This window comes from Ictalurus punctatus, chromosome 6 (genome assembly GCF_001660625.3).
Source record: "Ictalurus punctatus breed USDA103 chromosome 6, Coco_2.0, whole genome shotgun sequence".
In the NCBI taxonomy this organism is placed as follows: Eukaryota; Metazoa; Chordata; class Actinopteri; order Siluriformes; family Ictaluridae; genus Ictalurus; species Ictalurus punctatus.
The window spans coordinates 11076051-11093178 of record NC_030421.2 but is presented as its reverse complement, the minus strand read 5'-3'; the positions used below and the strand labels follow the sequence as shown (position 1 = coordinate 11093178).

General features: G+C 38.7%; 1 protein-coding gene across 2 annotated transcripts in view; it reads left to right on the top strand.

Moving 5' to 3' along the window:
* The window catches only part of tmeff2a (transmembrane protein with EGF-like and two follistatin-like domains 2a), a 117266-nt gene that overhangs the window by 70712 nt on the left and 29426 nt on the right, over window positions 1-17128 (top strand). The window lies entirely within an intron of this gene.

Here is a 17128-nt window from a genome sequence, read left to right as displayed (position 1 = left end):
CATCGTATGGAAGCTTATTCACTGCAAATGAAATTCAGTTGCTCATCCTTTGTTGTTTACTACACCGTATCCACACCCCACACTCCACCCCACCGAGTGAGTGACAGCACGTTGTAAAGCGCTCCACATGGATATGAGGCTCATCTCAAACGTGTCACTCCCTTCCTTTCACTCTGCCCTTCTTCCACTGTCTCTCTCCGTCCGCCAGGATTCTGACGCCTTTCAGGAGAGCTGTGATATTAGCGCTCCACTGGTTTGGAAGAATGCAGCTTTACTCGCTTTGGAATTGTTTCTCATCCTATTTATGCTTCCTCTTTTGTGTTCAGTGATCATAATAACAAGTGATTTATATTTACACAGTGTCTTTAATTGTATTAATTGTTTTTTTAATTTATCATGTTAATTTGCATATTTTCTTGTTTTCTTGTTTCTGATATTCACCTTGTGAGCACTATAGTTTAGTGATAAGCATGCTTGCCTCGCACCTCTACGGTTGGAGTTCGACTCTCACCACAGTGCCAGTGACTTTGACAGTGGCATGCAGGTGTCAGAAGCTGATGATCTCCTGGTATTTTCACACACACACACTGTCTCTAGGGTTTATGTAGAATAGTGTGAAAACCAAAGACATCCAGTGAGCAGCAGTTGTGCTGACATAAATGCCTTGTTGATGAGCGAGGTTAGAGGAGAATGATCAGACTGATCAGACTTTTCCAACTGGAAATGTTATGAATCAACCTGGAATTGGATGTGTGGCTATATTGTCTTAATGCACTGTGAAGAGGATGGTTCGAGTGTCCAAGAAAATCTCTTTTTTTAACAAAAGATCAAAAGGTTAAAAAAATAAAGACAATTGTTCACAGCTCATATTTACTAAGGGTGCCAATATCAGTGGAGGGCACTGTATACAGAATACTGGAAGGAGGCCAGGTGATGGTTTACAATCTTCACCTGTACAGTACTGACTAAATAGGGGATAAATTAGGGTCATTGTTGTAGAACCTGTATAGTGCACATTAACCCCACAAAAATGTGATTCAGCCACAGAAAAACAGTGACTACATTATGTCTTTATATATATTTCCATATGTCTGCTTGAAATTCCTGACTACTTAAAGTAGATCTAATATCACTTTTAGTACCCAGTCTTTGTTATATTTTATATTGAATTTTAAAATTAATACTTAATTTAAACAAAATATCTCAAAATAAAATGTCATTAAGGGCTTGCTTTTACTCAGAGCCCATTTTCTACATCAAGTGACACAAGGGTTTAGCCAAAAGATTTAGCAAGCTTGTTTAAATATACTCACATCAAGCAACTAAAAGTAGAACATGGGATCTTGAACATCCCAATATAAAATTTTTATCTTTCGGGACCATTTTTAAACAACATGTATTATTTTGTTCAGCGTGGTTTTTCAAGATTCAAAATTCAAGAAACAGACAATAGTTATGCTATATTGTGCAGTCTAGACTCATAACTAAAACAGCATTGAAGTGAAAGTCTCATTCAGCTAATACATTTTATATATTTTTATACTAAAGCACATTTATAAGAAAGCAGGGCATTATTGACACATATACAGTACGTGTACATGACAGTGAAACACTTTTCTTCACATATACCAACTTGTTAACACGATTGCCTCGCACCTCTGGAATTGGGGGTTCGAGTCCCGCCTCCACAGTGTGTGCATGGAGCTTGCATGTTCTTCCTGTGCTTCGGGGGTTTCCTCCAGGTACTCCGGTTTTCTCCCCCAATAGGCTGATTGGCATGTCAAAATTGTCCATAGTATGTGAATGGGTGTGTGAGTGTGTGTGATTGTGCCCTGCTATCGGTTGGCACAAGGGTGTCCCCCACCTTGTGCCCCCGAGTTTCCTGGGATAGGCTCCAGGCTCCACGTGACCCTGTGTAGGTACAGAAAATGGATGCAAGCATACCAACTTGTTAGGAAGTTAAAGAGATGAAGAGTGCATTACAAATGTCTTGAAAACCATGTCTTGTTTTTAGATTTCAAACCATTAATAAAACTCATTTGTATGAGGCAAAAAATTGTACTGGATCATATTTGATTTTTTAATTTGATAATCCAATAAACACATGCACACATGTCTATTAAGAGAGTATTTCAGAAGTTAAAGATTACACGCATTAAATCTGTTGTATTCGTTATTATTTAAGCAATATCGCATGGGCAAGAGTGCGGTTATACTGAATATCAGCACAGATGTGATTCTGCTGTAGGTATGAAGCCACAGGCTGAGTAATATTCTAGAAAAGTTATATTCTGGAAAAGTATATTTTGCCATGTTTGCCGAAGATGTCACTAACTCTACTGTAGCAACTATTTCAACAAGGAAGAGGAATTTTACTTGGCTAACACAGACCTTGCTATACACACAGTGAAACATGCCAGTTGCGGTTGTAGTAAATATAAGCACTCTTGAAATGCCATTCGTCCAATCAAATTAGTGGAGCGGAACTAACTGTTCTATAAGATGTCATATAATGGTGTGCATGAGGTGGAGCTTCATTTAGTTTGTTTACTATAGTTTGTTTTTGTGTTTAGTAATTCAGTTTCTGAACGTTAAGTCACATTTAACTTGGGTTGGAAAATAGATATTTCCTCACATTGACAGACAAGATTGAGCTGCGAGACAAATTGAGGATAACGAAGCAGGTGAGAGGAGAAAAATGGACAGCGAGACAAAAGAAAAGCGATAAGACCGGACAAGCATCAATAAACCGGGCGGAAAGAGAAAGAGAGAGTGAGAGAGACAGCTGGGTGGAAGTCGATAAGGCAAACGATAGCGGCAGAGGCTCGGGAAGAGATGCAGAATGATAAAAGACAGGGAGGTGAAGGTAGAAGCGGAGAGAAAGAGAATTAGGAAAGCACAGCAGCAGTTTGGTGTGATAAAAATCAAATGTATTTTAATGGTTGGAGATAAATCTTGTGGGAAGCCGCGGAAGCCTATTGAGCACTTTACAGAAAAGCACACACAGATCACCAAGGCCCCCTCAGGGATTTCCAACACTCACACACATCCGTCTGTGGGACTGCTGGATAAAAATGCATGCTAGGTAACTGTTGCCTGTAGTGCCGTGCCCAGTTTTAGAAGCTACATTCAAAGTAGTGGTGTGACGTGTATACTGTGATAAAGAAATCGGAACGAGTCGTACTATGAAGATGTGGAAATCACAGAAAACTAACTACAGATTGACTACACAGATAACACTTACCTAGTCACTGCAGTGCTTTATGAACTTTAGTGTCCTACACTTTGAAACTGTGAAGTTGTAAGCAGCTGGCATGGTGTATGAAAAGTCATGTTTGAGTTGCACACTGTGACGTCTTGATGTACTACAGGTTTGAGTGTGTAAAAACGTGCAAATTTGATAATACTTGCAGAAAAATGTGCAAGTTGACGTGGTGTTGTATAAACGTGGAGAATACGGGGCAGTGTTTTTGTAAATTAGTTTTTACACCTGTAAAGTGATTAACTAAACTTGAATACTTTTGCACAAATTAACAAGGCCTTAAGAGACATATTATAAGCTGTAGTCCAAAAAGTCCAATTCTGCCAGTTGAAGCCAAATTTTACCAGTGGCTAAGTCTTAATAATGAGAAAGTTGATTAATCTTAATGAATCAGCTTCTCAAAATGACAATTTTACAACAGCAAGGTCAGGATTGTATGAAATACTCACAGAACATTCACACATCCAGTCCTGACTGCGTTTAACCGAGCCTTTGAAAAGGTTTTCATTCACATTTACCTCATTAGCATATTGCACACTCATGTCTACACTCTTATTCATTTATTCATAGAGTATTTTGAACACATTTCCAGCATGTCTCACAGACTTTCCCCTTAACTGCACCGAGTTTCAATGTTCCCTAATGTAAATCTACTGTTGAGACAAACTTTGCATTAAGGTAAATATACTTTATCCTCCTCTGGAAATGGTGTTTGTTGTTTTCTTTCACCTAATTTTTTTAATGCAGATCACTGGGGCCTGCAGGATAAACCAAACCAAATTGTGATTGAATAAATCACAATTTATAACCTCCACCTCCAAACCTGTTTAAAAGGGCTGTGAGAACATGAGTGTCCTGAGAGAAGCACACAATGACTGTTAATGATCATAAACCATCCATCCATCCATCCATCATCTATACCGCTTATCCTTATTCAGGGTCACAGGGAAACCTGGAGCTCAGGGAGCATGGGGCACAAGGCGGCGTACACCCTGGACAGGGTTGATCATAAAGTAAGCTCAATAAAGAGAAGAATGATAGAACAAACACATTTTACATAAACACAAGTTAACATAAACTTCAACTCTTTATAAAAGTCTTTGGTCAGGAATACCGGGTCAACCAATCAGAGTGAACGAGATTACGGAAGGGAGTAAACGATAATGAGCTACTTCATTATGCTGAAAGCATTGTCTCTCACTCTCTCATTAAAACACTGTTTGGTGGTTTTAATTACTGTCCAGAACTTTAAAGACACTTACCTGAGACACTACATGAGGTGGAATAACCTCATTATTTCAGTTTATAGGGCAGTCATTTCCATTTTTTGCCTAGTTTTTTTCCTCTTGAGCATTCCCATCTTTCCTTTCTCATCTGCACATGGATGTCTGTTAAATAATCAAAAGGCAGTTGTTACATTATTGTAAACAGTGTCATAGTCTAATTGCAGTGATTAATCGCTGTATTGCGGCTGCCTGCAGTGATGCACCTCTATGGATTTGCCGGCACTTCATTAATCCTAATTACTGTACGGCAGAATCCGTTTACTGTTCCAGCCAGGGTTCCATAGCAAGGGCCAAGTATTATTTAATGTTGTTAGATTTTCTATAATCAATACCAAGTTGCACACAGGAGCCAATTACTAAGGGAGAGCCTTGTGCGAAGCCGTTATTTGTACTGTGAGCTGTTAGTTTTATAAACGTATTTATTTATTTACCTGTTTCCGTCTGGGCCGCTGCAGTTGAAACATATCTGGTTTTCCCATTAAGCAGCCATTGCGTCTGGCCTCAGACCGTTATAAAAACGCCCTCGCCTACTGTTACCAGGGAGAATTAATGACCTCACCCACCCCCCACCCACCCCCACACACACACAAAAACGACGACAATGAGCCTTGCAAGCTCCTCTACGCGCGGACTTTCAATCACCATGGAAACGAGGTTAGGGGTTCGAGACAGCGGGTAATCTAATCTCGCCATTTCAGCTGTGATGATATAGGAGGCCTGGAATGGTCAAATGGTACACGCAATATATATATATATATATATATATATATATATATATATATATATATATATATATATATATATATATATATACATTTGATATTAACATTTTAACATCATTGATCTTGCCACATGCTGTCTATATTTATTACCACACAACAAGATTGGAGTTATTAGTATTTAAAACATTTCAAAACATGAAAACTGGAGCACTAAGGTTCCAGTTTATCTGGAATACCAATATAGTAGAATATATATAGAAACGTTGTGTAGATGATAATGTAGACATTAAAGTGCTAAATAAAGTAATCCTTAAATTATAAACCATAAAATTGAAAAGCAGTTATGTTTCACCTTGTACAGTTAATAATAATGTTATTAATGCAAAAGGTGACAGCAGTATGCAGTCTTCGGAGTGCAGTAAAATCAATGTCATTAAGATCCTTATGTATCTTGCTCTCTTGCCCCACTGTGTTGGGTTTTTTGTGGGAAATTAGATTTTTAATGCTCAGTACTTAACAGACTGCAGTATAAAGCAGATCAAAGGGAACTGGAAAAAGTGAGTCAGAATATTTATATATTTATTTACACAGTGCTCTGGGCTACATCTTATCGCTGTGTGTTCAGAGCATGAGAGAATTACGCAATCCAGATGCAAAGCTGTTTTTATTTAAATCAATCCTCACTTTGCTCAATAGAGATGGCACCTTGACAAAAGCACTTAGTGGATTCGTGTGCAGGTTTTAGATCAATGCACTACCAAAAAGAAAGGAATTTTTAAAAAATTTTGTCTTTACTCAACATTTTTTTAAATTGCTTTGAAAAAAGAAAATTACTTCATAACCTCTTCCATAGTTATCATATATGTCGCCCTTTAGACATCCCTTCACTTCAGAGACAAAGCCGATACAGACCCAATGAGAGGGAAAAACAATCGTTTCATGTCGACGTCAGCTCTTTTGCTATTCTCCCCCAACTTCATCAAATACATCTAGAGTTATTAATATAGTCGGGGCCAGGATTGATGAAATGTAAATCTGTCAGACGTGGTGGGATCTGAATGAAATGAAACAAAAGTGAGAGCGCGATGGGTTGCAGTGTGCCTGAGCCTTCTGTTGCTCAGAAAGGGATGTAATGTATCAGTATGGGTTACCCTTGGGCCAGAAGAGGATTTCTATTATATTTTGGGAAATATAAAATAATGACTTGGGCAGGTTGGAAAGGGCAGGGAGGGGAGCATGGACTGCACCAGGCATATAAAGATGAGCCCTATGCAGTAATGGAAGGTTTATGCCTAGATAACTGCCCAAGAGAGACAGGTGCCATTTTGATTGGCAAGGCTCTATGAGGCAAAATGGACTCAAGGTCAAGAGACAGAGACAAAAAAAAGAGGGGTCTGACATATAGGATGGGTGAAGAAATTAAAAAATAACTTAGAGGACAGTGCTCCCTATTCATAGCCGTTTATCAGTTGTCAACAGATTGCATTTTTATATAAGTGATCACAACATCATGTCTGACAGTTTTTGAAAAGAAAGCAGTGAAGTAAAGGTAAGGTGAGGTCAAATCAGTCTCCAGGCAGGCCACTTCAAACGAATATTAAAGGGATTTCAAACAGATATTCAAGACACTTCGACAGATATTCATAAGCACAGGAAGTGATGTTGTTCATCCAAGAACATCCCCAGTGATCATCATTCTACACTAGCAAAAAACCACACTCTGCGCACCTGATTTAATGACAGGATGTTCAATTTAAATTTCAGACCATCCCATTCAGTGGTTGAATATTTCCTCATGCCTAGAACAAACTTGCTTTCAGAGTACCGATTTCCAAAAACAAGCTATTGTGAAACTCTTGGATTACTGCAGGGAACAGAGATGGCTGGATAGCCACTAACTCCAGGACCTGGAGCAGGAATCTTATCTCACCTTATATGAAATATTATATACTTAAAAGTGACATGTTGCACAAACATAACAGGGTTTTAACAGGCATTTTAAACCAGAGGTTAATACCAGTAACAGGTGAACACTCATTTGTGTAATGCACTTATTTGCCAAGTAAGAAACCTAACCGTGACTTCTCCTTCTTAGCAATGAACCATGCTGAGCACATTTGAGGCTGCATTTGATTTTGCTCTAAATTCACCATACACAACTCAGAGCAAATATTTCCCTCCAGTCCGTAAAGAAAGTAATTGTAAAAATCCAAACTATGATAAGCTTTTACTGTCTCTAGTGTAAACACAGTCCATATCAACAAGGTCATGATACACAGTGCGGTGAATCACGTCAGTTAAATGTTTTCTTATATTCTTGTTTAAAGTATACGACAATCATTCATTTACTGTCAAAGCAGAAGTATTTATCAAGAAGTACGGGCTAGTCATTTTGTTTTAACAGATTTACAAAAAAGGCACTTCATTTAAAAACTGAGAAAGTATCAAATAATTAATAAAAATATGTTTAAAAAGTCTTAAGATTACAATTCGTTTTAACTGGATGGTTTAATTTAAACTAATCCTTATTTTAATACTACTTTTACATTTCAGTAATTGTTTTAGCATAGAAATAAACACATCTGAGCATCTCCTAAATCTGCAGCAATGTCCATAATGGCTGCTGTCAGCGATTAACAACATCATTTAATTAATATCTAATTACTGGAAACACGTTTTAAAACCATATCTTCTCGACTGTGTGTGTCAATAGCAGTCATCTTATGTTCTATGAGAAAAATTCACTCCTGCTGCAGTTCAAAGTTTTCACTTGCCCACTTGTCCACTTGCTACTTGCCCAAAGGAAAATACTGTACATCTATGCAGCACAAATGACCTGTTTATATCTCAATCATCTCCAAGCCATGTTTTACATCAAACAATACTGCGGCATCCTTGTACACCTGTGCACGTGCTAATTCATGCAATCATCATGCAGCCAATCAAGTGGGAGCAACACAATGTGTAATGCAGATACAGTTCAAGAGCTTCAGTTTATGATCACATCAAACATCAGAATGGGGAGAAAATGCAATCTCGGTAACTGTGGAATAGTTGTTGGTGCCAGACAGGCCATTGTAAGTATTTCAGAAACTGCTGATCTCCTGAGATGTTCATGCACAATAATCTCTTGAGTTTACACAGAAATGTGAGAAAAAAAGCAAAAAACATCCAGTGAGTGGCATATCTGCAGATAAAATGCCTTGTTGATGATGGAGGTCAGAGGAGAATGACCAGACTGGTTCAGCTGACAGAAAGGCTACGCCTTGTTTATTTCAAATAGCCACTCTTTACAACTGTGGTGAGCAGAATAGCATCTCAAAATGCAACACACATCAACCCTTGGGGCAGATCAGCTACAGCAGCAGAAGACCGAATCAGATTTCAGACATATCAGCCAGTAACAGGAAGAAGAGGTTTCAGAGAAAAAGCATTGCTTGGTCTTTTTCCAGTCTTCAACTGCCCAGTTTCGATGAGACTCTATCACAAGTGAAATCTGTCATTCCTCTTTGCTTACTTCTTCTAATAAAAGTTAATAAATTAATGAATAAAAGTTCATTTCTGAATACATTTCCAGAAGTGTTTTTATTTCTTAGTAATTACATTAGTAGCGAGATTTTTTTTATGATTGTGGTGCCTATTTTAGTGTTGTGTGCCACATATTTGTGTGCCTGTGTGTCTATGCCTCACACAGAGAAAAGCATCAAACCACATGTGTATAAAAATCTGGAGTACCCACAACCCTGAATCCTCCAAATTACTGTAGTGAGCGCAGACTGAAGTCCCTGGAGGTAGGAGGCACAGTGTTTTGAAATGTAAACATCTGAGGAGCTTGTTTGTTGATATACAGAGCTTTGAATGCTGAAAGGCTCATTTACCCTGGGATGTGTCTGTAAACTCCCTCGGGGTCGGTGGTTTGTGTGTTAGTGGGAGAAAAGAGTGCAAAGAGGAGCTCTACTGGGCTGTTGAATGTTTGTTTATACAGCGAAAGGTCCTTAGTTTTTACTCGCATCCCGGTTTCTCGCAGCGGACGAGGCTGTGGAGCTGAAACTAACAACCAGCTGAGTTTGGTCAGGAGCATTCAGGAAGGACAAGACTTGTTATTCTGAGATCAATCCAAACCGGCCAGTTGCTTGGTACCGCCTTAGGCACCTTGCTCTTGTTTCTTTTTACTGCTGACTTGTGCAGGTTTGCACCAACACCCAATTAAAATGAATGCATTAACAAAATCAGCACTGTTTGGAGCTTCATCTCATTTCAAAACTTTCCATTTGATTGGACATGATTGTGTTGTGTTCAATTACATGTTTCACTGTTATTTCTTTATGGAGTGTATGTTACCACCATGGTAAATGTAAGGTATGACCTGCCATGTAATATCATGTTTGAGCAATAGAACAACTCTCCTCACTCAAGTGAGTATAATTGTAGAAAAATTCACATGCCTACAAGTGAGGTATTTGTTTGTACAGTGTATCAATTTCAGAATCAATATCAGTTTCAATCTCTGAATTATCTTCTAATGACACAGAAATATGTTCTAATAAACACACTGTTTAAAAGGAATGTATAACTTTCACCACTAAGTTCTCAAGTCACCACATATTTTTCAGTGTTATTACATATTTCTATAGTAATTATCCCGTAGAGAGTGTACAAGGCTCTTGTTTAGGATTTAGCAATGTGAAACTACACAAAACTTTCTTCTCACTTGGGCAAACATATGAAATCTTTTTCTTTTTTGAAAAGAGAATATACCTATTGGCTGTACCAATACGACCCATACTGGGGAAGTTTTTTCATGCTTTTATACTGGAGCCCACATGTTGTCACTCTGTGCCAGGGCCCTGCTAGCCAGTGCTGAATTTAGATACCTTTTCTTGCCCAAGTACCAGGTGAGCCGAGCCACATGGGTGAAGCATAGGAAAAATAGGACAGATGCAGTCTTGATAAAATCATCCTCTGGCTGAAGTGAATTCTGTACCAGCACAAAAGTTTTCAGTAATATTGTGACTATCTGCCAAAGTTTCATACTCTTTTCAAAAAACCTTATTTATTTATTTACTTAAAGGAATGTTCTAACTTGTGATCCAAGCAAAATTCTCCATATTCTAGCTAGGGCAAATCCAAAATGACTCTGTGTCTCATGCTCAATGGAAGCCTGTAAGAGAGACTGGCAGCTTAATTTTGAGTAGTATCACTAGGTGCAACATGATAACTACTCTTACATATAACGTTGTCTGATGGAAAACCAACACACACCCTGCGTGTTTACAGATATTCTTGAATTTGTAACCAAGCCATTGCCGATCTACTGGTGGAAATTAAGCATATCTTTCTTTCCATGTTCAGGTTTGTTTTGCATTTCATGTATAATGAAAAAACAGTGTAGAATCCCCCAGAAGCCTTAACAAAAGGGAAAATAATCAGTAAAAAGTTCAATGAACTCGGTAATATGCTATGTTAAAGGGAATGAGCAGTAAAATGTTAATGCTTTGTGGTCTTTTCCTTTCCATTATTTAATAGTGGTTCCTTATTGAATGTCTCAATATTTCATTGATTGCTGTCTTTAAAACATTTTAAAATCCATCCATCTGAGAAAATTTGGAGGTTAATATATCCAAGCTTAGCTGGTAAGGACCTTCAGTCTCTGGCTTTACCAGAGAGGATTTGTCTTTAGCATCTAGATCTGCTGTTCTCATTTGCTAGCCCAGTGCTGCTGACTTGGACCTTTCCTAAAGCTCAGCCAGCAGGATGAGTACAGTGCCAGAAGGATTAGAAGAGCTCAGTAGCAAAGACTAGCACACAGTGCTGGAACGGCTCGCTTTATTCCGGGTCAACTCCCTGAAGGAAGGATTGATGCTGTTTGGGGGTGTACAGGACTAATAAAGTTATAAATTATGGTTTCTGTGCATACATATTCAAATGAGATTTTGATGCCATTACTAGTGGTGTAATGGAGGAAGCAGTTAACACCGGATCGGTTAACATGTCACTAAGGGAACAGGCCTAAGGGGATGTAAAGCAGGCATACCTCTTCTTATAACTTATATGAAATCCTACAAAATCATTATATTTCTTACAAAAGTTTAGTCAGACATGTTTAGACCAGTTAACGTGATGAGGCACAAGTTGATGCCACCTGCAATATATTGTGTTAAAGCAAAGCAGCTTCTGACCTCTACAGGGATTGGAAAAGTAATTGCAGTTGGCTAAACACTCGAGTTCTGTAACCTAATAAAAAATAAACTCTCAGGAGCTTCTCTGCTTTTATTCCTTCTGTTTCGCTGGCTCTCATTGTTCATTGACCTTTTGATAGCAGTGTGTTTTCAAGTCTATAAAACCTGGTATAAAACGGGAATCAGCGATGTTCCACCTCCCCCTCCAGGGCAAAGAAAGGCTAATGTGAGAACTTCAGGGAGAGCGGGGCGTTGAGATGGCGAGATGCCAAGCACTGCAGCCGCTAATGGCATACATTCAGTACAGCCTCAACCGCACTCCAATTCCTCCAATAAAACCCCAGTTCTCCATTCTTAGCCTGCAGAAAGTGACACTTTATTGACTAGCCATCGACCGCTAGGTGTTGGGGATGGTATTTCTCTCCCTCCATGCCTTTCCTCAGATGTCCAGAGTCTTTCATCTCTGAGCATCACCCTCTCCCCGAGGCATTCTTCTCATGTTGACTTTTTTGGATTCAGTCCGTTTCTCTGTCTCTGTGCATCCTCCTGCTTCCCTTGCCTTCCTATTTAAGTTGTCAACATTTTTTTTCTGCTCAATTCTTTATTTTCTTTGTCAACTTGCACACTTTTACATCTAATACTAAGCTCTTCCCAGTGTGCTGAGTTGTTGTGAACTTAAAGAGAACCTATTATGCTTTTTCAGATATTATCTTTCATGTAGTGTGTTATATAGCTGTATGTGAATGTAAAAAATCTGACAGTTTCAAAAATCAAAAGCACACAACAAATGGAGTTATTGACTCCAAAAAGAAAGAACCGATTCTGAACAGTTGAAACGAGTCATCAGTAATTTCAGACTTACTTCCTGTACTAACCTACGTAGGTTGTAACAAAAAACCCTCCTCTGGTCTTCATTGGCTGCTCGCAAACAGCGTGTATTTTTAGACGCCCTCAAACACCACAGTTGACGCTGTGTCCTGAAAGAGTTTGGTTCATGTCTAGAAGACGTTGTTTTCTGTGTTGCAAAAGCAAAACCACTTCGCATGGACTCCCAAAGGATGAGGATGTAAAGCATCAGTGATTAGAATTCATTTTAAAACAATACCACAGCAGTTCAACTCCAACCTTCGTTTGTATTTCCATCATTTCATTGACGACTGCTTCTCAAATCTAACTAAAGTCAATGTGGGATTTGCGAAACGATTATTCGTTAACAATGGGGCCATACCCATTTCATTCGGACCATCTTGTGCCTCTGGATCACAACCTATAAGTATGATTAATTATTTATGTATAAATTTATGTGAATATTTTCTACCGAGTGTTTTTCTATGAGTGGTTTTGTGTTGTATACATGTACAGCCAGTGCACAGCTGTTAGCCTGTTAGCTGTTAGCCTCTACGTACTGGCTAATTCACATTATTGCCAAACTACATATAAACTTACGACTGAGAAACGCCCTATTCTCATCGTGCTTGCGATGGTGGTTAGGGTTTATCTTCCGATGCCTCATTATCAGACTCGGGCTCAAATCAGTAAGGCAAAACGGACATTATTACGGATATGGTAAACTCGGATATGGTAGTGGGCGTTTCCTTTCCAACATGTGATGTAAACCATTCACAACAGACTGGGACATCTGATCAATCAGAGCAGAGTAGGCTCTCTGAAAGGAAGAGTTTAGAATGAACGGATCATTGAACAAGTCGTTTGTGAAACTGGAAAAGAAAGGTAATGCTGTATTGTAAATTATGACAAAATTAAAGTGTGTTTTGACCTTGGATGCATGTTGATCTATTGTATTAGACCCTGAAAACAAAATTAGGCACGTTTAAAAACCATAATAGGTGCTCTTTAATTATTTCATCGGCCAAGTGTGGATTCAGCGGGGTCATGGTGGGTCTGGGACCAATCCCAGGAGAATTCACTCCAGAAGGGATGCCAGTCCATCACGGGATATGGAGTCACATTTTTAGGTCAAATGAGTTATAGAGTGTTTGTTTTTAAGTGCCTGGACAAATCACAAGCACTAAATTAACTACTTGTGTCCATTACAACTGATAACACAACTATTAAACAAGTAAATAACATGAACTCCTAACATAAATTTAAAGTACACTATCCGGGGAGTCATGCAATTAAATCTTAAGTTATAAAGTGTTACTAAGTTAGAATACCAGCAAATCCATGAACATGTATTTTTTAAATAAAATGCATCTTTGTTGTACCATAACGAAGAATTGGGATCATGCATACAGAATCAGTTACTGCCAATTACCTCCTTACACCCTACAGTGTGCTTTGCATCGGTTTCAAATTTTATCAGCCAATCCGATCTGGTCCACGAACTGAAATGAGGATTTAATTTCTCTTCTTGTTCTCCTACTCTAATCCATTTGAGGATGATTTCGACCACCAATTTCGACCACCTCTCCAGGCTCTGAGTGTTCCTCCTTGCTTCTGCCGGTTATCTGCCATTTTGGAGCACTCCAAAAAGAGCCGACAGCTGATGAAGAAATGGGCCTCGGGAGCACTCCACGAAATGAGACACCCTCGCTCAGTGGCTCTCTTGTCAGCTGATTGCTGTAATTACATGTGCAAATGGATTATTGGCAACATCGTCATGGTGTGTCAGGTGTGGATAGGAAATGAGTCAAAGTGGCGGAAAAAAGTGGTTTCCTAGAATGCTGTATCTAGTGGGACTGGACCACTTGTGAAGACCTGACTAGGTCAAGAAGGAGGTTTAATGACTCGTCTGTGCTGGGGAATTAGCTGTAAGAGCCAGATTGGAGTGCACTGGTGCTGGTGGCATCCATGCAGTTGTTCAAGTGTTGAGGAAGCTCTTAAGGTTTTTTGCAAAATTCATTTGAAATAAATTTTCTGCTTGAAAAGGTTGCATGAAACCTTGAACTTTCTTTATAATCTTTTTTATGGTCTTTTTTTATTTAAAAATTGTCTTTTTTATTTTTATTAAAGCTCTTGTATGTGAGATGTTCTACCTATTCCAAGCTACTTGCAGAAGATTTCATTCAGTGTTCAGCGTTAGGTTACGCACATGCATAAGTCAATTTTTTGGGCTCCCCATTCAGATTATTATTAAAATCACCTGCATGTAATTAAGTCACCAATGATTTTTTTTTACTAGCAAGACAGTTTTCAATAGAGTCCAGACCATCAACTTTAAACACAAGCACTTGCCTAAGGGAAAATCAGGGATATAAAATGTGGACTAAATATGGAAATTATGTTATTTCCTTGCTGTGAGTTGTAATATGATGCAACATAAAAGCAAGGGACAACTTAGAAAATAAACATATAACACCTATTTGAAATAAACACCTAATAATGGTCTAGTACATCCATCCATCCATCTTCTATACCGCTTATCCTCCTTCAGGGTCATGGGGAAACCTGGAGCCTATCCCAGGGAGCATTTGGCACAAGGCAGGGTACACACCCTGGAGAGGGTGCCAATCCATTGCAGGGCACAATCACATACACATTCACACACCCATTCATACACTACGGCAATCAGCCTACCATGCATGTCTTGGTACTGGGGGAGGAAATCTCAGTACCCGGAGGAAACCCCCGCAGCACGGGGAGAACATGTGACCCTGGAGGTGTGAGGCGAACGTGCTAACTACTAAGCCACCGTGCGCCATGGTCTAGTACATTGCCTGTATATTGCCTGTATATTGCAGCATGAATAGTCCTAGTTGTAATTATTACATTAATCACTGCAAATTTGGTTTCATTTGGATTTTATGGCTTTTACAAATATATAGTTTCATTATTCAGTACCTTTAAAAAAATTAATAAATTTTTAAAAAAGCACTTGATCCAGCACATCCTGTTCTTTTGCATGATGAACTAGAAGTACAGTGACAGAAACACAATTAAGGAAGCCATGTGATATTAAATCAAGGTCATGAATGTGTGCAGAGGATGTAGGCTATTCTCTGATGCTTTTAATTTGCTGTTTTGAGATGACAAATTAATCAAATAATGGCAGTGTTTTATTTTTTATTTGCTTTTACACCAGTGGTTTGAAAAATAATTTGACAAAGCACTCGTCTGCTATGCTCAACTCTCACTTTAAGTAAATGTTCCTCATAATAATAACAATAAAGACAAATTTTCACAGCCTTCTTTGCTCATAGTTACCAAGGGTGCCAATATTACTGGAGGGCATGGTACATGGGTGCTGGATGGGAACTGGGGTCAAGGAATAATCAAATCACTCCAATGTTTATGTAGTTCACATTACAATCACTAGAGCTCAGATTGTACCTAATGTACCTGACAGAGTTAAAATGGGCTTCAGTTTAAAGTAGAGTTTAAAAATGTGACACTCCACTGGAATATAGAAACCATCAATGAAGCATGATCTGCAGGCAAGCCATCCTCTTGCCTGAGTCAACACTGTCCTGTCTATTGATCGTGCAAATTAGCCTGCCCCTCTTCTCTCTGTCCAAACCCTTTTGACCCTCCATGTCCATCTAGGGCTCAGTTGCTCACTTCTGCTATGTCACAGGTATTGCGTCTGGTTAAAGGGGTTTCTTGGCAGATAGAACAGTTCAGTATCAGTCTCATCTAAGCATTCTTATAGCAGATTTTTTTTTTGCTAACAGTTTAAATGTGAACACAATAAGCAGTGATGTCTTGTTAGATAAATTATGCATAGACACAAATGTATCACAGAGCTTCTATATTTTATGTACAAATGTTTAAAATGTCCCTTTTAAGGCTTTTTGGTGAAAACTAGGCAGTATTTAATATTCAAATCCATTTTAATGTTAATGACCTGTCATTTTTTTGGCTAATACAAACAGAGTGAACATTATTTTGGAAATGCATGCAGAAGGTGAACATTGCATGGATTGCTTGCACGTGAGTTAAAATGTACTAATTTAACCAAGATATTGTCTTAGTGATGCATAGAGCTTTTGCTGCAATTTGTCCACACATAAACTACACTCTTTCTTTCCCTCTTGTTATGGAGGACATTTTTCCCAAACAGTGTGTCTGCTAGATGGGTAACACTCATTCATCACTTATGTGACAGATTTTTTGAAGCTCTTTCGTCTCTCACTCTCTGTGTTACTCTGTCCTTTGTTTGACCACATATACAACATGTCGGTCTTTTCCATCACAGGAAGTCATTAACATTTACGGATATACTTGACGAATCCTTTGAAATTCAGGACTGTCTCATTTACAGCTCTCCACTCTTGTCTCATTTCTACCAAAGTGTGAATGTAGTAGTGACTCAGAATCAGTGCTGATATTAGCAGAGTTGAAAGCATCATAAATCATTAAGGTTAAAAAACATAAAAGAAATTTCTTTTTTTTTAAATCCAGTCCTGCACATTTAATGGGTATGGTCATTACTAAATATAAACCACAGAAGCAATTATCTACGGAAAGGTTTTAATCTCTAATGAGCATCAAAGAGTGTTGACCTAAATGTTAAATGCAGCTTAGCATAGCCTAGATTGTCAGTTGCAGGCTTTGCAAACCCCTCGACTCTTAATTCCTAAATGGAGCAGTGTGGGATGAAAGTAGCGGGGGTGGGCGATCGACCACACTTCTGGTCAGCAGAGATCAATACCAAGAGAGCAGCCATCTAGCAGCAAGGAAATGGGGATAATTGTTACAGCTTCTCCCTTCCCTCAT